Raw genomic sequence first — 22,031 nt, forward strand, 5'->3', positions numbered from 1 at the left:
GAGGTTATTCTGATCAATCCGAAATATGATTTGTGCTGGACACACCAAGATCCCACAAAACGACTTCAAACCATTAATGGGATTTTGTTGAGCTCAAAAGCCAAGAGAACAAAACTTGTAACGTTTGACCAAGAGTATTTTTGAGACAAAAAATGTATAAAGATGTTGAAATAACCAATTGCATGTGTAATATAATATCATATCATATCATGGATGATACCGACGCTTTTTGCACGAATGAAACAAGTATGTACATGGAAAACTATATCGATAGACTGAAAACGTTTGAGTATTGGTCTCCCCAAATACAACCAAACAAATACCAGCTTGCTTCTTGCGGGTTGTACTACTTGGGACAACACGATCGTTGCAAATGTTTTCGTTGTGGCATTGTGTTGTATCATTGGAAATCTACAGACGATGCGTTCTTGGAACACCATAAACATTCACCGAATTGCCAGTTTTTGCGAATGGTGGGTCCAGGAACAAGACTATTGATAGACACATGAGTAGGTTTTGTATGATCGTGTTGTAAATAAATATCATGAACCGTTCAATTCGTTTTGTTCTTATTCTTGTAGTAACATATACTTATTCATGCAACTACCAAACGCAAAGTTGAAAAACAAGTACTATTGTGTGCACGAATGTTTGATTTTGCTATTGCGTTAGTTATTGATATAACCCAGTGTCGTATGTTTTCTCAAACTATATTATCCAACTCTAATCAAAGCAAATACAAACAACTATGTATATGTAGTTTCAAAACGATTTTATTCTGCAACAATCAATATTTCAAACATTCAATCTTTCGCAACAACAACGTACAACAGTTTACATAGTCCACTAGATCAGCCCACATAGTCCGCTCGATCACAGATGCAAAAGCCTCACTCCTCTGTTTTGGCCGTAACCCTGAATTTCGCCACACCATTCGCAGCGATCGTCGATCCGCGTACATGACACACAGCTGAGGGCCTCGCATCTACGGCAAAAGTTCACCATCGAAAAAAAGTTTTTGCACGTATGACACACAATCACTAACGTAGTGTCGTAAACAGTTGGCAGCATTTCGCCCATGCTCTTAATCCATCTATTACAAGCTGCTTTGTTGTTTCCAGCTGATGACTCATTCTCACGATGCTTATTCTGCCTCTCTAACCATGCCTGGAAACTGCCACTTTTCTCCACACTTGACATCCATTGCTCGCAAGCTTTTCTGTCACTCATTATGCGTGTTGTTCGTTCAGTTTCAAAAATCGAAATGATTCAAACACGATCAATTCGCCCTTTTATAGTATGCCGTTATTCAACTCAACAGCATAAAACTCGAAATGCATGTCCCTTCCCCAAAACATGAAATTTCACAAAGTCGACAATCGCCCCAATTATATGTAAACAAAGTGTTTTATGTTTTCATCGACGAGTATTTTTATCAACAAGCCGAATTTTGCGGAATATGCGGTGTCATTAGTTCTAGAAAAGATAGTTTTACTTCCTGCTTGACAAAAAGTTTGTAGTTTACTTTGCTTTTTGGAAAAATACAACGTTCAAAGATATGAGTTTCATCCGAACCTTCCGAAAAATGGGTGTTGTTCTATGTACAGTATCGATACATGTATGTGAGGCATTTTCAGGCTTTCTTTCTTGGATTGAGAGTTCAAGAAACGATGAATTCTGTCAAAACATGATTACGATTACAAGTAAGTACCACCAAAATATATTTTTTTGTTTCATGATAGACAAAACCGTGTATTGTTGAAATGTCAACACATCTCAAATGTAAACAAAGAAAAATGAAGTACATGATAAATCATATTGTGTAGATTTTTGTACCAAAGTTAAATGCTCTTAACAAAAGGCGTTTTGCAATTCAGATTATTGTGACCACTTCTGTTTTGTGTTTAAGAAGGCAGTTTGGAACTTGATATGTGTTGTTTTGTTTTTTATCTGCATCAGACCTTTTTGACTGTAGGTTATTTGTAAACATCAAACTCTGCCATACAAAGTTGATTTCTACAATGAATGAACACTTAGTATATACTTTTTACCGAGTGCTGCTAACACCGTGACTGAATATTTCATCTCATGTCATAGGTTGAACAATTTATGACAGTTTATGTGAAGAAAACATGTGCACTGATTTGTTTTCATATTTCTATGTAGGCTCACTTTTCATATTTTATCCATAGAATGCATAATTGTCCATTTCAAAGTATTCTTCACAAAAATATTTGATGTCTAAAACTGCAAAAAAATCTATATACACACCAAAATGCAAATTCTGCTTTTTGCCAACATGTGAATTTTTGGCCACAACAATCTTTCATTCAAGTTGACACAAATATGTGTATCAACAGCAAACCCCATAGGAAGTTTGTCTTGGTTAGAGTACCTATAGTATAGATATTTAAATATCAAGAAGCAAACCCTTCATAACAGGTTATGGTGTACAAAGTTCAAAAAAAGGTATTAACACAAAAAATGGAAAATTTGCATGTGTATCAGTACAGAAACTGTATTGCACACAAATATTTTATCATGTTGACTTGACAGTGTAGAATCTTGAATCAGAATTTGAAATTGTGATACACTGTATGAATTACAAAAGAACATGTGTTCACTTTCTTTTCAAACATTTTTCTCTCTACAAAAAAACTAACTGCATATGTTATTCTGTTTCAGGTCTTTTTTCTGATCAGTTCCCATGTAAGGTATATTTTAGAATTTTGATATAAATCCCACATAACCGGCTATGGTTGAGAATGATGCAAAAAAGGTATTTACACAAAAAGTGGAAACTTTTGCTATTTTGCAGGCATGAGAATGTCTGTTTACCAGATTTCATTCAAATACATTTTACAGTGTGTGTGAGCTAGCAAGCACAACCACAAGCCAATTCTTGGTTCAGATTCATAAGCATCTGCATTCTTGTTTCAGTGCAAATATGTGTGAAGGTAATTATGGGTATGAGCTAGCAAGCACATCCACAAGCCATGTTTTGGTTCAGATTTGTTTTATTGAGGTCCATAAGAGAATATTTGAACATTTTGATACATGGCTCTCATAACTGGTCTCATTCAAATGCTTAGAAAAAAAGTATATAAATGCTTTTTAGAAAAATATGGTTTTTTGTCAGCACATTTATGTCTGGCCACAAAACTCATTGTGTGTGTTTGTTGTGCCGTGATACTGTGATTCACTGAGCGCATCATACAGTGTTTGCTTGAGCTAGCGAGCACAACCACAAGCCATGTTTTGGTTCAGATTTGGTTTATTCATGCATATGGATAAGAATATGAGAATTTTTATACATGGCTCTCATAAGATTTCTGATGCAAATGATGAGAAAAAAAGTATATACAGGTTATTTTGAAAGCATGGTTTTTTGTCAGCACATTTATGTCTGGCCACAAAACTCATTGTGTGTGTTATGTGTGAAGTGATGTTCAGTTCATATTCTCAGAGTGGTTCAAGGAAGAACGCCTTCTCTTGCAGAAGGAGATCTAGGTTCAAGTCCTAGCTCTGATATGATTTGAGAAATCACTGAATGCAATTTACAGTGTCTGCTTGAGCTAGCAAGCACAACCACAAGTCAATTTTTTGTGCAGATTTGTTTTAGTCGTCTATATGATTAAGAATACAATAATTTTGATACTCGGCTTACATAACTGGTCTGGTACAAAAGAGATTGCCATTCCGAGCGCATATTACAGTGTGTGTGTGACCTTGCAAGCACAACCACAAGCCAATTTTTTGTTCAGATTTGTTTTATTTGTCTATATGAATAAGAAGATGAGAATTTTCATACTCGGCTTACATAACTGGTCTGGTTCAAAAAGAGATTGCCATTCCGAGAGCCTATTACTGCTAGCAAGCACAACCACAAGTCAATTTTTTGTGCAGATTTGTTTTAGTCGTCTATATGATTAAGAATACAATAATTTTGATACTCGGCTTACATAACTGGTCTGGTACAAAAAGAGATTGCCATTCCGAGCGCATATTACAGTGTGTGTGTGACCTTGCAAGCACAACCACAAGCCAATTTTTTGTTCAGATTTGTTTTATTTGTCTATATGAATAAGAAGATGAGAATTTTCATACTCGGCTTACATAACTGGTCTGGTTCAAAAAGAGATTGCCATTCCGAGAGCCTATTACTGCTAGCAAGCACAACCACAAGCCAATTTTTTGTTCAGATTTGTTTTATTTGTATCTATAGATAAGAACATGAGAATTTTTATGCATGGCTCTCATAACTGGTCTTATGCAAAAAGAGATTGCCATTCCAAACCCATATTTCAGTGTGTGTGAGCCAGCAAGCACAACCACAAGTCAATTTTTGGTTCTGATCACAGGATTAATGGTTATAGAAAGCATTAACTAGTACAACATGTTTTCAAAATGTATGTTTCCACATTGCAGATATTTGTGAAAGTTGATACACAAATCATACTTTACAGTCTGATGATCACTTGAAATTTTGCATTTTGGTCTGCACATACATATTTGATCACAATAATCATTCTCTACCCAAGCTAATTTGTATGCAATGCAAATTGAAGCAACCAAAATGTATTAACACTGTGTTGGCTGGGATAGTAAAACTGTTTTCTTATTGCAGAATATGTTAGCTATACGTATAATACAGATACTTGAGGTTTTCAAATCAAAACTGGCATATCATGTTTGCTTGAACGTATGTGAACAAATGTCATATACATGGTCAAACGGGGTATTGTTGTTGAAGAGAATATCAGATCACAATCATGATTGCTAGGTTTTGACTGCTATGCATAGTGACTATCCAGCATTGATCAGTTCAAACGCCAGAGTAGTAGAATGTATAACGCTTTCTCCAGTCATGTGCTGGATGAAAAAGATCCAGGTTCAAGCCCTGGCTTTGGCATGAACATGTGAAATGGCTGCATTAGTCAATATCTTAATTTCTGATCTATCACTATCAAAGAAACAGGATTAACGGTTATAGAGAGCATTAACTAGTACAACATGTTTTAAAAATGTATGTTTCCACATTGCAGTTTTTTTGTGAAAGTTGATATGTGTGTCTGACGTGTGTGAAATGGCAGTTTTCGGTATTTTCATATGGCAAAGCATTTGACAGTTCGTTCTTGGTGCAAATTCATAACGTCATTTCAATATTTATTTAAGTTCATCCTACCAACTAAAGCGGCGTTAACATATCGATAATAGAAAATTGTGTTTATTTGTAAGTGGTTTAAATGCAATATTTCTATAACCCGTTGTCCGAACTCAATAAAATTTTCACAAGATTAACCGAAATTTCGATGCGCTCATACTGATACTATTTGTTCATACAAAATCGAATGCGCAAGTTATGATATTTTGATCTTACTGCAGTTGAAATAAGAACAGAGCTGTAGTCGCTTTTATAGTGCGGAATCATATCGAGCAAATTTCGTCAAACGAACGTCATGTAAAAAATTGTTATGGGTCAAAATCTTGTACAATAACGTGTGTTCATCTGAGTTTTCATTCCGCTATTTTTTAAGGCCAATATGAGCCTGAAGTCGTGTAAGCATATAACATCAAGCATGTGAAACAAAACACGTTGTAAGGTTCTATACATTTTATTCATTCTAAGTATCAACCAATAATGCCATAGCAAGCACCAAGTTGACATGTTGCATTCTTATCGTATGGATGTCTGCATTTCAGACAAATCAATTGCCCAGAATTTTTGTTGTAGACGTATTCCAAATACTTAACTATGCACTTCATACAGCAAAACCCGTGTCCGCACGTCTTGCTTATAACTGTTGGTTGATTGTCTTCATTTTTGCATATTCGACACGAGTCGATTTCGCCACTGCTCTGTAGTTCACTTGAGATGCTTTCGATAACATTCGTAATATGCGCTGTCGCATGTCCAAGGGAAGATTTTTGGCTTGAATTTTCAATGGCACTTTCTTCAGATTTTAGCGTCAGCAATACTTTTTTAAGATTGTTGATTCGTATCTGAGCTTTACCGTGCAACGATTTTAGTCTCTCTTGTTTTATGAAATACTGCTCTACGAAGTCAGTCTGCTTGTTTCCAGTTGACATTGGGTCTTGTTTTGACGTTCGCGAACCTTTAGGTTTTTTGACAGTTTGGCCGTTATTATTGGCAATAGCTTTGCGTTTATTCGAATCCTTTTTACTAGTCAAACCTGACGAGTCGTTGGAATTGTTATGTACAAGCTGCGCCAAAAAATCCGCAGCTTCTTCGTCTTCTCGCGATTTAAACTGATTGCCAGCTTCTTCGTCTGTCATTTTGAGAAGAGAGTGCACATTTTGACAAGTTTGGTCGAGCTCACTTGGAGTGAGATATAACGGATGACTTTCATCATCCAAACAAAAACCAACATCAGCAAGTTGTTTTGACGTCATTTCGCTTTGCTAACTCAAGAGTGAATGATTGAGTTTTAATAAAAAGACTGGCTTTTATAGAAGACGTTTGAGTTATCTTATTGTTTCTTTACTTCGGAGGATATTGCGAAAAATGTTCATACTACTAGATGTTATATTACACAATGACTCATATTTAGCATTCGATCCATTGCAATTCAATACGACATTGTTCGTAAGCTCAACGTTCTACTTTACACTCAAACTATATCTAACCTGCTCGACTAACAACATACACATCATATGCATTTAAACATTTTATTTTACAACAAACATCAAACATATGAAAACAGTCAAAACATCTAATCAGTGAAAAGCATTCGCACCCAGCCAGTAACGTCAGCTCGACACATAGCGCAGTCTCCATCAAACATCATCAGGCAGCAGTTTTCACAAAAAGTGTGCCCACACCTTGTCAAGGTACTGTTTTTTTCCTCATCGTAGCATATGGTACACGTTTTCAATGCTCGAATAGCCTCTTCTTTTTCTTCTTGAAGTTTTGTTCTAAGCGAATCCAAAGCCTGCTCTTTTTCAAATAGGAGCTGCGATATTATCCTATCGGTTTCGAGTTCATGCTGCTCTTTTAGCGCGCGTTCGCGTTTAGACCACTCTTCGTTGAAGTAACGCTCTCGATCATCAACCAAATGTTCGCTTGCTTCTCTCTGGTACGAGGAAGCCTTCTGAATACACGATACCATTTTTTTGCAGACATCGCGACCTTCCTTTGACATAGCGTAGTCGCTGCTGTTCACAAACGCTGTAACCTGACTTCCAAGTCTGTTCAGTTGATAGCCGAACGACTTTAGATCAATTGACGCCGATTGTTCTGGTCGAGTGTATGGCTTTGTAGCATGTCGCTTTCCCTTGCCAGTCGTTTCGCTACTACCACTAGCAGCGTCTGTGTCCTCGAACTTTGGCAGTCGGTTTGCGTATTTCGGCATGATTTCGAGTCAATGTTCTCTCTTGGAGTCTCAAATCAAGAATGATGACCATACCTGTCCGTGTCGCTTTATATACCCAACGGGCTGGTGCGTTTTCAGTATATAGACAAAGCATAGCGCTTACATACCAAAGTCCTTGATAAAGATGAATAGCAAATTTTTACGCGTGGTAGATGTCGACACTCATATTTGAGAAAAGCGCTGAGCAAAGTTGCATGTCTGAAAGATTTTGATCAAACGTACGTTAGCGAATTGGGTCAGTACCTCAGAAAGACATTTCCCACATTACGCGACGACTGTAAATTGTACATTAAGCACGAAGTAACAATTCAGAACAGGCGACCCGATTTCGTTATTCATATACCAAATGTTGCCCTGATACTACTCGAATACAAAACATCGAATGTTACAACAAAAGTACGCAGAGAATATCTAACTCAAGTACTCGATACGTATCACAAGTTTCGACAAAGCTTATGCGTTAGTGAAAATTCCAGCCATATACGTTTACTTAGCATTTTGCTCATTCGCAATTCTTCATCTCGACAAAATAAAATTGTGTGTGTGAAAAATGAGTTAATACCTAACAGCTGTTATTTGATATGAACTTGTATGAATATTTTTGCGAAATGTACTATGATCAATTTTTAAACGCAACAGTGCAGTGGAGTATTTTTCAAATCACAATATCTCGCTAGTACAACTTTTTTTCCAATCCAATACTTCATCAAATATCTACCAGCATCGCACGAGAAATTACACCCAGTACAGCGAGGTCATAAAGTGCAGATAATATCGAACGTCATTTCAAATTAAAGTACACGGATAGATGAGTATTTGCGAGAAAGTTTAACTGTACATTTCTCAACAACCTATGCAGATATTGGGATCAAATTTTGACTATGATATTCAACTAAGAAAGCTCCACAATGATTGTTCCATACGTTGTATTCTTTTGTTAATGCTTCTTGGACAAAAGTGCAAGTTTATGGTCGAAAATACCGTTTGTATGAAGAAAACTTTTTTGCCTTTTCGTTTTGCTAAACGAAATATGTACAGTTGAATAAGGAATTGTTTTCTGAAGAATTTGGTGTATACCACTTTGCATGTATGTGAATCATTTCGATTAAATACGTAGGAAGTTAAACGCAACATTGATATTTTTCTTGACATCGGCATCGAGTCAAAATTCATGACGTGCAGTAGATCTACGTAATTTCGCTTCATGTAAACAACCTTGGTGCAATATCGTACAACGAGGTTTAAGTGCATTTTCTTTGAAACCACTCAAAATATCAATATGAAATTTTCAGTACAGTACACAGATGGCTATATGCTACAATTACGTACTGATTAGTTTGCCCTGAAATATATGCTTCTATGTAAAATATCTGTCCGAAATCTTTTGTATGAAGAAAACTTTTTTGCTTTTTCGTTTTGCTTAACGAAATATGTACAGTTAAATTGGGAATTGTTTTCTGAAGAATTTGGTGTATAACACTTTGTATGTATGTGAAACATTTCGATTTAGCACGTAGAAAGTTAAACGCAACATTGATCGTTTTGTTTAAATCGGCATCGCGCAAAAATTCATTACATGTAGTACGTCATTTCGCTTCATGTAAACAACCTTGGGTAAATATCGTACACCGAGGTTTAAGTCAAATTTCTTCGGAACTGTTCAAGTCATCACTATCAAATTTAAAGTACAATGCCCAGCTTATTGTTAGCTACAACTTTTCTATTGTAATTTTTGTTCCAACATACATACTTATGTGATAAAAATCACTTTGAAAACGTTCGCAACAAGAAAACTTTTTCATTCTATCGCTTTTTGAAACAAAACTGATATCATCTTATAGAAAATTTCATTCCGAATATTTTGATATGACATGCGTGTATGTTTATTGTATCGCTTGATCAAGACTAGCCGAAAACCATTTTGCCTGTAATCATGAATTGACTTTTAAAGCACACATGTACTGTAGCTCGAACGTCATTTCTATCCATGAAAACAACTTTGGCTTGGGTGCAATATCTTACAATGAGGTTTAAGTCAATTTTCTTTGAAACCACTCATAATATCCAGATGAAATGTTCACCACAATATTCTATCATATGATAGCTACAATTTTTGTCTCGCCTATATTGTTCTCACACGACTCATTGTGTCAGATATTCAATTTTGCAAAATTCGCTAAGAAGAAAACTTTTTCGTGTTAAGAGCATTTATCTTCATTTTGGTATGATTTTGTAGGAAATTCAATTCCACGCATTTTGATGTATTACACTTAAACGTCTGTCTAAACACACAAACAATACAGTGCAATAACGATTTCGTACTAAACGCATTTCTGTCTTTAACTTTAGATTTTTACAACGTCGTCTTTTATCCATGTAAGCAAACGAAACAAGATGTTAAGTTACATCGGTTTAACTCAATTTGCTCGATAGCGTCTCTTGATATTTAGATGATTTTTTCACCACAGTATTGCATCATATGATAGCTACAATTTTTGTTTCGCCTATATTGTTCTCACACGACTTATTGTATCAGATATTCAACTTTGCAAAATTCGCTAACAAGAAAACTTTTTTGCGTTAAGAGCATTCATCTTTAGTTTGGTATGATTCTGTTGGAAATTCAATTCCACGCATTTTGATGTATAACACTTAGCTATATATCATAACACAACAATAAAACAGTCCGATAACGATTTTGTCATAAACGCATTTCTGTCTTTAACTTTAGATTTTTTTTCAACGTCATTGCATTTCTATGCATGTAAACAAGCGGGGAAAGAGTTTAAGTTGCATCGGTTTAACTCAATTTGCTCGATAGCGTCTCATGATATTTAGATGATTTTTTCACCACAGTATTGTATCATATGATAGCTACAATTTTTGTCTCGCCTATATTGTTCTCACACGACTCATTGTGTCAGATATTCAACTTGGCAAAATTCACTAACAAGAAAACTTTTTCGTGTTAAGAGCATTTATCGTTATTTTGGTATTAGCTTGTAGGACATTCGATTCCACGCATTTTTATATATTACACTTTACCGTATGTTTAGACACAACAATAAAACAGTCCGATAACGATTTTGTCATAAACGCATTTCTGTCTTTAACTTTAGATTTTTACAACGTCGTCTTTTATCCATGTAAACAAACGAAACAAGATGTTAAGTTACATCGGTTTAACTCAATTTGCTCGAAAACGTCTCATGATATCCTGATGAAATTTTCACCATAATATGTAATCCTATGATAGCTACAATTTTTGTCTCGCCTATATTGTTCTCACACGACTCATTGCCTAAGATAATCAACATTAAAAAATTCGCTAACAAGAAAACTTTTTCGTGTTAAGAGAATTTATCTTCATTTTGGTATTAGCTTGTAGGACATTCGATTCCACGCATTTTGATGTATTCCACTTAATCGTATGTCTAAACAAACAAAAATACAGTGCGATAACGATTTCGTACTAAACGCATTTCTGTCTTTAACTTTACATTTTGACTCAACGTCGAAAACTCTCTGCGAATAGAACAGTGATTTCGTACAAAGTTTAACTTCGCGTTTCTTCCCAACCACTTGAGATAAAACCATGCTATTTGTATCATCTTGTTCAGTGAGATATTAGCTATAAATTATACGCTGATAAATTTCCCCTAGCATTTATGCGTGTGTGTTAAAATCGCAGATGTTTGATTTGAAAACGAGTCGGTGAATAGAAAACTTTTTTGTACTCATTGATATTGGGGTGATTTGAACATCTGCTTGTACAGAATTTAATTCTGCGCATTTTGATACCACATACTCGATAGTGTGTTGAAAATTGGCTTCAATATTGACCGAAAACCATTTTGCTTAAAACACGCCTTTGATAAATTCTTCATAACATACAACGTCATCTCATTGAATCTGTTAAAGTGTAGATCTACAGCGAAATGCACTATACGAAAAAGTTGAGGTCGTGTTTTCTCTTCAAATAGTTGACCGATCTACCAAAAATTTTCGCATTAATATGAAACGTGTTAATAGCAACAAGTTTTGTGGGGATCATTTTTTGCTAACATATTCGCATTAAGTAGAAATTCTTAGTTTTTCGCATGAAAATCACTTCGCTGACAAGGAAAAAAATTCCCATTCAATACAAGTACATAACAATTGATACCATTCGATAGGGAATTCTGTTCTGCGCATTTTGATATATGATATTCCACAATAAGTCTGATCACAAGGAAACTACTTCGACAAAACGCATTTGCACTTATCGTCATTTTGAACTTTTCAGTAGAGTTAAACCGAACGTCGTTAGATAGCGAATAGTTGATAAAACTGTGTTTGTATCGAAGCGGTTTATGTTAACTGTCACATTAACGCGTGAACGCATTTCGATGAAATTTTCACAATCATAACCAGCAAATAAACAGGAACAATAAGAGTTTAAATATTTTGCAAGTAGATAAGTGGATATATGTCAAAATTTCTGTTTATTGGTAAAACTTGGGTTGATATGAAGAAAAGATTTTCATTTCGCAATATGATACAGTAATATTTGCATCATGCGATGGGGAATTTATTTCTGTGCATTTTGGTGTAACATACTTGATGTTTTTGTAAAACGCTGCAGTTATACGGGCAGAAAACCATATCACAACAAACACACATTTCATGAATCGTAATTTTGACCCTTCGTTGTCAGTGCAAATCGACGACGTCATTTCAATAAAACTCATCTTTCAACTTAAAGGGGTGTTTACATATCGACGATAGAAAATTGTGTTTCTTTGACAGTGGTTTAAGTGCAATATCTATAGAACCAGTTGTCCAAATTCCATAAAATTTTCACCAGATGAACCGAAATTTCGATGCGCTCATACTGGTACTATTTGTGTATACAAAATCGAACGCGCGAGTTATGAAATTTTGATTTTAACGCAAATTTTCTCGATATTTCAAATTTTCAAGAACAATTGTACACATAACCATACTATTTGTATATCATTGTGTAGGCGCCAGTGTGCTGAACATTTTGATATATGTGGTTTGATATTTATTTTCTATATCTTCGTTGTACTAGTACAAATCACAAAACACAGTTGAAAAAATCACAGCGCGATAGTTGCTCTTTAATAAAGTTAGTGCGAAATCATATCGAGCTGCTTTCGTCAGTCGAACGTCATGAAAACATTTGAGTTCTCGGAATTGAAAATAAATATTGAATTGTTCAGGCTATGTAGAAAACTAAATGGGTATACGGGAATATTTTGTGCTGATGTTAAATGTTCAGTAATAAATATTTTGATGGATTACTCACATATTTGATATGATCTAGGATTATTTCAGAATGATAGGTTAGTAAATCTATGTTTGACTAGATTTTTTTATATACTCGCCTTTTGTCGTTTTAACATTGACTCTAAAAATCTGCGTTGAGTACGCCTCATAACAAAATTTGAGACCTAAAGACCATGGATTTGCTTTAACTCGAAGGAAATACTGGATGGATTGTACGGACTCATGCTTATCAATTTGTATGCCCATTCAAGCTGTGAGTGTGAATATTTCGGCTTGTATGGTCATGAAAAAATATCATCACAAAGTCAATATTTGTAGGATTTTTGCATGGTAAGTATGATTTTTAGATTTGTCATCAAATACACATTCGATCGTAACTCAAATCATGAAGAATAAACATTTTCCATGTGCTTTTCTGTCATTCTTCGTTTGGTCGTTGAAGGGTTCGGACGTGTTTTTCGAAGCTCTCGACGTCGTGACCTAATTATAATTTGAACTGCGCGGGTAAAGAACGCTCATTTGCGGCTTGGACATTGACCAATACGGACGTGTTTTTAAAGCGCTCTGAAAAAAGTTTTGACTTTTAAATTTTTTTTACTACGACAGAATCTTAGTTGACTGATGGTCTTTGACAAAGACAGACTTGTTTTTGTGAGCTCTGAACAAAATTTGACTTTGAAATATTTTTACGATTAAAAAGTTTCAGTTGACTTTTGAACGTTGACGAAGACGGACGTACTTTCGTGAGCTCTGACTATTGATGAAAAGTTTTCGCGTTATAGAATAGCGACTTGGTACTCAGGTTGTTGAATGACTGGATGACTGAAGTGTTAGGTTATTGTTATGAGATAACAACTTGACTTTGACTTGAGTTGTGAAATGAAATCATACTCTTATGCGATGTTAACTTTTGAACGTTTAGTATTGACTGACAACGAAATTTTGTGAGCGTTATATATGAAATGTTTGACTTACATTAATTTTTTTGAACGACTTGACTTCACTTTAAGTTTTGACATCGGACTGATCGGACGTGTTTTTTTAAGCTCTGACTGTTGTGAATAATTAAATTTATGTTGTGGTGTCAAGCGATTGACTGTCAGTTGAGGTTCAGATGTCGAGCTGTGCGGACGTGTTCATCGAGCTGCTGTCTACAAAAAACGTGAGTACAAATTTTTTTCGTTTTACTGTTTACAAGTTGCGTGATGATGTATGATGGTTGTAATGTGTTGGGTAGAAATTACTCAGTGCTGATACAGTGTCGATATGTTGTGATGAGCGATAATAGTGGATGATGGTGGAACAGAATATTCATTGAGCTATTTTGAGGAAGCGAACATATGATGGAAAAATGTTGCAAAAATATTAAATGCATGTGCTTATATGTACTAAATATGATATTGCTTTACTTGTATTTGCATGCTGTTAACATTTCTATTTTATTCCAGTGGGCTGTGGTGAGTATTGCAGATTTAACTTGTATGTGTGGTTTTTAGTTAACGATGCTTAATGAAAACTGTTATTGTACACTTAGTATGGAATGATGTGAATGATGATATGATGGGTAGAATTAATCAGTGCTTGTGTCTAGAAATGCTGAATGTTTATTGAAAAGGCTAAATGCTAGCCAGTACTAAGAGTTGAGCTACCGTGGGAATGTGAAACGAACTGATGGTGTAATATGATGGTGTATTGACATACTTTTCTTATATGTACTAAATATGATATTGCTTTACTTGTATTTGCATGCTGTTAACATTTCTATTTTGTTCCAGTGTGCTGTGGTGAGTACTGTAGATATTACTTGATTTTTAGTGTCTATGAATGCTGATGTATGATAGCTATAGCATGAGCTCAATGCTAACCAGTATTATGAGTTGATGTATTGTGGTGATGCTAATCGAACTGATGATGTAACATGATGGTGAACACTTACTGAATGCATAAAATTTATTGAATTGCATTTGTTGATATGCACTATAATATGATAAATGTATTGCTTTACATGTATATTTCATGATGTTTAATTTCAGTGGGCTGTGGTGAGTACTGTAGATTGTATTGCCTATGTATAGAATTCAATAAAAGATTATGACTGAAAACTGCTTTTGATTCTTTTTGAACAGTTTTAGGGACTATAAGTCTATAACAAAAATATGTCGGTTGGCGTTCATACAGCAATGTTTTGAGTAGTACAGAAATGTTTCTACGTTTGTGGTCGCCAGTTGTCTGTGATGTGTAAAGTGAAAAATACACGGAGCTTTGAATACAACAAACAGTTACTGTTTTAACACAGATTGTGTGCTATGCATTTTTCGATGTAGATCTTTTTCAGATTTGACATGAAATGTAGACCTGACATTTGAACAGAGCTGGGAAACGAAAAGGTAAGTTTGTTAAATTTCACAATGAACACTTGTGTTTTGACAAAAGAAGAGATAAAGTGAGTTTTGTCATCATCATGGTTTCTTTCAGAGTATAACTCGTGAACAGATGAAAACCTATTTTTTGCTAGATTTTCATGTACTCTTTTTTTGGATGATAAGTATGTCAGTAACTCAAAATCATACGGCTAGTACAGTATGGAACATGAATGCTTTGTTCAGATTTTCAGATGTGTGCTGGCAGTTCAAGTCTGGCAGCTGAAGTGAACAGTCGTGTTTTCTGGAGCTCCAACAATATGCTAGAAGGTAAGTAACTATGTTTGTTTTGCATTGCATGTTTTTATATGTTTCAGACTTTCAAGCAGAGATGTCATGCTGACTGGAGTTGAGCACAGGGCAGTGACAAAGTGAAAGGTAAGTACTTTTGACTGAATGTTTGTTCTATGCATGTTTTGTTTTAATACATTTCAGGAGTGCTTATCCAGTGATGATATGACAGTTGGAGTGAACAGTGGAGCCAAGCAGTCTTGTTTTTAGAGCTACTCAACAAGCCTTGAAGGTAAGTTTAGAATTTCTCAATGTTAGTGAATTGAAGTACTGTCACTTGCTTTTGGACAGTCGAACAGAACAGACGTGGTTGCGAGAGCTCTCATATCTGTTGTGTTAAACTGTTTTTATGATATGTTATGTTTGTTTGTTTGTTTGTGATGTACTATTTTTCAGATGCTGATGGCAGTGATGGGTTTTCAAGCTGACCTGAACAGAAAAGCACTCATATGGTAAGTACAAAATAGTTGTTATATGGGATGTTTTGTGCATGCTTTTATGTTTCAGGTGTACTTGCTGACAGCGACGAAGACGAATCAAGAAGAGGAACATTGTTGAGAAAGTGATTGGGACTTGCAAACAGGGTAAGTGTAACACTTGTGTTTGTTTAATTTGTAACATGCGTGCTTTGCTCTGTTTCAGATTTCACATGCAGAAATTAAACAGGATTTCAACTGCTGAGACACAATTCATCAAAAGTAAGGTAAGTTTTAATTCATTGATTTGAGTTGTACAATGTGTTCTTTACTTTATTTCAGATTCGAGTCACTGGTTTACACATGGAAGAAGATTTCCACGTCTGTTACTCAACTCTACAGAAGCAAGGTAAGTCGATCAAATTTTTGTTTTCATTGACTGCTGTAATGTGATGTTATGCTATTTTTTATGTGTGCTATGCAGAGATGGAGAATTCAATTTTAAGAAAGATTAACTGCTGCAGATTAGCTCTGCTCTGTGTTGATTTTTGTTCAAAAACGTTTAAAATGTATGTGTGTTTTCAGATGTTTTGTTTCAGTTGATGTCCAGATGGCAAGCAGTACAGACGTGTTTCTTGGAGCTGCCAAACAGTGAGTACAAACGTTTTATATTTTTCAGTTGTTTACTCATAGAAGTCTGTGAAAGATGATAACAAGGGTTGAATCTATCAGCACTTGTGTCTAAAAATGCTGATGTGTGACGGTTTACTGAAAAGGGTAAATGCTAGCCAGTACTTACACTTGAGCAACCGTGGGATGTCGAACTAACTGATGATGTACTATGATGGTGAACACTTACTATGTGTATCAAAATGCTTTTGTTGATATTTACTATAGATGATTTGATATTGGTTAACATTTGTTTGCATGCTGTTAACATTTCTATTTCATTTCAGGGAGCTGTGGTGAGTATTGTAGTATACATTTGTTTCAATAAACCATGATTAATGAAAACTGATTTCGATTCTTTTTTACAGTTTTAGGGATTATCACTCTATAACAACTCTGTCGGTTGGTGTTCGTGAATGTGAGCTTAATGTTTGAGTAGTACAAAAATGTCTTTACTTTTGTGATCGCCAGTTGTCTGTGATTTAAAGTGAAAAATACACAGAGCTATGAAGCATACACTTGTTTCAATATTTTATCAATGATTCATCAATGATAGTGTGCTATGCATGTTTTGATTTAGTTCGTTTCAGGTATGACATGACATGAAGAGTTGACAGTCGAACAGAGCTGAGCAACGCAGAAAGGTAAGTGTGTTTCATTTTAGTATGAACACTTGTATTTTGTTTTTATATGGTATGTTTTGTGCATGCTATGTTTCAGGTGTACTTGTAGTCAGCGACGAAGACGATTCAAGAAGAGGAACATTGCTGAGAAAGTGAATGGGACATGCAAACAGGGTAAGTGTTACAATTGTTGGTTTGATTTTTACCATGCATACTTTGCTTTACTCTGTTTCAGATTTCACATGCAGAAATGGTCTCATAGCAGTGCCAACAGTGAATAAGGATTTCATCTGCTGTGAAACAACTCAACAGAAAGTAGGTAAGCATTGAATGAATGCACTTGAGCTGTACAATTTGATGTGATGCTTTTCTCTGTTTCAGATTCAAGTCCCTGGTGTAGACAGAGAAATGTGTTTGAAGAAGGAATTCTACTACTGTGATTCAACTCTACAGAAGCAAGGTAAGTAGAAACAAAATTTTGGTTTAATTTAACTCATGTGTTTTGCACTGCATGCTATTTTTCAGGTCTCTCATGCAGTGAGGGAAAAGAAGAAGATTTCAAGAAAAAATCACTGCTGCAACTCAGGCCGATAACAAGGTAAGCGTTTACTATATTGTATACAAAATGTTTTTCTGTTTTACTCTGTTTCAGGTTTCAATTGCAGAGATGTTGCAGAGATGATTTGACAGCTTGTGGCAGAAAAGAAATTCAGCATCTGTTTCTCGACTCTAGCCACGAGGTAAGTCAAAACAAATATACTGGTTTGTATGTAATGTTGTTATGCCCTTCTATGTTTCAGACTTACATTGCTGTGACTGTTCCACAGTGGGTCAAAAAAGAGACGAATACAGGTTTCAAGAAGAAAATTGGCTGTTAAAAACCTGCACAAAATATGAGGTAAGTAAACTACTCTTTTGGTTTGTTTTGTGCTTTGTTATGCTTAACTATTTTTCAGATTGGAATGGTGGGTCGTTACAGAGCAGACTTTTGGACTACTGAGAAGTTGAGAAACAGAGAATGATTCAAGATCAGCTAGGTAAGTCTTGATTATTATGCATTGCTAAATGTTTTTTTCATTCCAGTATGGCTGTGGTAAGTACACAAACTTTCTATAATTTAATATTGAACTGTTTTTATGACCTGTATTCTGCATTGTAAAATGTCTGTTTTTCATTTCAGTATCCTGTGGTAAGTACACTAACTTTGTATAATTTCATATTGAAATGTTTTGATGACTTGTATCCTGCTATGCAATGCTTAATATATTTTTCATTTCAGTGTGGCTGTGGTAAGTACAATTGCCTTCTTTAATTTTCATATTGAACTGTTTTGATGATTTGTATACTGCTATGCAATGCTTATTGTTTTTTACATTTCAGTGTGGCTGTGGTAAGTACAATTGCCTTTCATATTGAACTGTTTTGATGACCTGTATTTTGCATTGTAAAATGTGTTTCTTTTTCATTTCAGTATGGCTGTGGTAAGTACACAAACTTTCTTTAATTTTCATATTGAACTGTTTTGATGACTTGTATTCTGCTATACAAAATGTGCTTTTTTCAATTTCAGGTCAGCAATGGTAAGTATAGTGTGTTTTTTTATGTATAATTTTGTATACATATTGTTTTTTTTCATCATAGCATGTATTTTATATTTATGCTTTGTGTAAGTAAAATGTTCATAAATCATTCTTATCTTCAAACTAAAAATGTATTGTGCTATGCAAAATGTCTGTATGATTTCAGTTGCCAGAGGTGAGTACCATTACAGTTGAAAAGTTAGTTTTGTTTAGTTAAAGTTTTGGTTCACAGTTCTGTTTGTTATTTGGCAAAATTTACATGTATGCATTGAGTCTTGATTTCAGCTCGATTGTGGACTGAAGAAGATTGCCCGCAGAGGGATTGGATACAAAATACAAAGTAAGTACTGAGTTTCTTACTAAAAGTTTTGAGTTGTATTCATTGTATGTTAATATGCTATGATTGCTATGAACATGACTTTTGTATTTCAGCGAAGACAACATAGGTAAGTAAAATTGTTATCTGTTTCATGTTTACTGTTACAGTTCAATATTGTGTTTATAAATTGTAAGTTGTACAAACACATTCAAAAGTTTCTAATCATGCTTTCGATTTCATTTCAGCTTTACTGCTAGACGAGTGTTCTCTACTACTTGACGAGTCAGCTTTACTACCAGGCGAGCAGTGACAACAAGGCGCCTTTGTGGAAACAACACAACAAAAAAGTGAGTATTAGTTGAAATTGTTTTACTGTATGTTATACTTAAATGCAAAATTGTGCACATAAATTGTAAGTTGTACAATTACAATGAAAGTTTCTGATCATGCTTTCTATTTCATTTCAGCTGTACTGCTAGACGAGCAGTGACAGAAAGGCGCCTGAACATGCAACACAAAACAAAAAAGTAAGTATCAGTTAAACAGTTGGTAGAGTTGTGTGTTTTTCTTTAGCAGTTTGTGTTTACTATTTTATTTGATACATGGTATATTACACATGCATGTTTTTATCATTTCAGGCTGTTTACTTTCATCGTTTACTGTTTAACACAATTTGCTTTTCTATTTTCAGTGCCAATATACAAACCTTGATGTGAACACCGAGTAGTCAATGCATACGTGTGGCGTACAGCTGCGACAAAACCGTGGGTCCATCGCACCGATAACTCGAACATTGGACCGCGTATGGACATCAGTGCAACTTTGTGAATCCATGTAACTTTGTGAATCCATGTAACATTGCGAATATGTGTCGATCGAAAAATGTGTACATTCTGCACTGAAACGAACTCGGTGTTGCAAGTGGCAAGTGTTGACAGTGTGTATGTTTATGTTTATGTTTTTACATGAAAACTAAAGGAGATTGTTCTCCTACCTTTTTTTTCCTTGTTTTATTGCGCTGGCCAGCAATATTGATGTATGTGTTTGTGTTTAAACTATGCAATACCAAAATCAAACAAAAATAAACATTAACAGTCATTAACTGTGTTTGGGCGGCCGAGGGGTTTAAGACTCCACAAGTGTGAAGCGCACTGAAAGCACTTGGGGGTGAACACCTCGGTATTTCGGTGCTAAAATGTTTTCACGGTGCTTATCTTGACGCACTGTTAAGACTACCAACCAGTTAATGATTGCTTCATCTTTAAACAAAAAGTAAGTCTCTACTTTGGCACAAGAGACTCCAAGTACCAAATACCAACAATTAAAAAGCAGACGTTTTTCAAAACTATGATCGCTGAGATTGATAGTCAGATGGAGTCCTGCCCAGTTAGCTGTGTAGCGGTCTAGGGCGGGGTTGCAAGTCAATACGAAATGAGGCGCTATAAAGCAACTCGTCCCCGTTATGACCGTCAATACTTTCGACACTATCTGGGAATCCTTTCAACACCACATTGTTGCGCTGTTGGAAGGGTGGTAGGCACGCATGGTGACATGCCTGTGCTTTGCTATGCGACACCATGGTATTTTCGTACGGTGACACGAAATATCTTAATCTGGCTCTCTCAGAAACGCAGGCACGCGTTGACCGAACCTGACCGATGACCGAGCAATAACATTTCTATTAAGTGCTTCAATGCACAAAGTCTGCTAGGGCTGGGGTGGGAAGGCGACTTCTCTTGTACTCAGACAAGAGGAACGGTCACAAGTCCGTGAAAACGCCGAGTGACACCACTAGCTTTCAATCGTACAAAGCAAAAAACTTTCAAACTTTAGTTTGAGGTGAAATGATAAAAAAACTATATAAACAACTAACCGTTATAAGATATTTGCCATATGGACACAAACTATGCTACTCAATGTTGCGTTGAACATTAATTGCGCCTTACGAACTACTCGTGTTGAAACTAACATTGAGTGACTCGTAAACTTAAAGCAGTTACTCGCTTTTGACTGCATACACATTTTGTACAACGGCTCGTTATTGGTATGACTTGTCTTTCAATGAGACACATTAACACAAACGTTCAACAGTATTTAGGCTTTATATTGCGCTTGTAGAATATACGAACAAAACACACTATATAATCTACAATCGATCGCATAGTTAGCTACTTGAGTTGATATTGACAAGCGCTGGTCAATCATCTTGTTGGTAAGCTTTCGAGTGTACACAGTAGTTTGCAGTTTTGTTTCACACATAATACAAAATATGGATGAAAAAAATCTATATACATAACAGTTTGCGATATTAACTACTTTTGCCTCTTGGCCAAATCTACACTCGATCGCATAGTTTGCTACCTAGGTTGATATTAACAAGCGCTGTTTGAAAAGCAGTATTACTTCAATGCTATGGTTTGGTTGTAAGATAAAATACTAGTATATGATGCATTGATGTAACAGATATGTAGGCACATTCGTATAGTAGAAGAAAATTCTCAGCAGCAGCTGGTCTGCAAACACTACAATGCGATTTTGCAGTTTGATACGAACGTGTTTTGTTCACGTGAAGTTGAAATGAAAATCTGTCGTGTCTGATCAATGAAATATATTTGATAAAATAACACAGTTGAAAGGCAGTAACATATCTAAGGTTGTGCTATGTTACAGCTCCACAAATAGTTATTCGTCTTGCAAGATACTGGAACAGATGTCCACATGTTATTGTATATTATCTGATTTAGGATATTTTGAGAAATTATGCAACAGAACATTTCTGCAAGATGTGAAAAAAATATTTATTTAAATGGGATTTCTGAGGTTTAGCCATCGCCGAAAGGCCAATGTTTCTTCGTTAATGCATGGCAAAAGTAAAGGCTATATTGTTTGCTAGTATGCTAGTCCGTATTGCATATCGCAAGGTGGTAAAGCGGCTCTTTTCATTTCGCTGTGAAAAGAACGGTCACAAGCCCGTACAAACGCTGAGTGACACCTCTTGATCATGTAGCTTGTATGAAACGTGTTTAT

The 22,031-nt window shown here is 35.4% G+C and overlaps 1 long non-coding RNA gene across 48 annotated transcripts; it reads left to right on the plus strand.

The window, feature by feature from the left end:
* The first annotated feature begins 13,108 nt into the window (after positions 1 to 13,108).
* LOC127855755 (uncharacterized) lies at positions 13,109 to 20,111 on the plus strand. 48 transcript variants are annotated; one of them, XR_008037720.1, is made up of 7 exons: positions 13,856 to 16,222; positions 16,413 to 16,464; positions 17,063 to 17,126; positions 17,341 to 17,424; positions 17,631 to 19,351; positions 19,472 to 19,531; positions 19,696 to 20,111. It is a non-coding gene; the product is annotated as an uncharacterized LOC127855755 (long non-coding RNA). The 48 variants fall into 48 exon arrangements; XR_008037715.1 differs by lacking the exon at positions 17,341 to 17,424 and having other exon boundaries at positions 13,856 to 15,981; positions 16,156 to 16,222; positions 17,063 to 17,279; positions 17,487 to 19,351; XR_008037717.1 differs by lacking the exon at positions 17,341 to 17,424 and having other exon boundaries at positions 13,856 to 15,629; positions 15,794 to 15,849; positions 16,156 to 16,222; positions 16,399 to 17,279; positions 17,487 to 19,351.
* The last annotated feature ends 1,920 nt before the right edge of the window (positions 20,112 to 22,031 follow it).

The sequence above is a fragment of the Dreissena polymorpha genome, chromosome 13, assembly GCF_020536995.1.
Source record: "Dreissena polymorpha isolate Duluth1 chromosome 13, UMN_Dpol_1.0, whole genome shotgun sequence".
NCBI lineage: Eukaryota > Metazoa > Mollusca > Bivalvia > Myida > Dreissenidae > Dreissena > Dreissena polymorpha.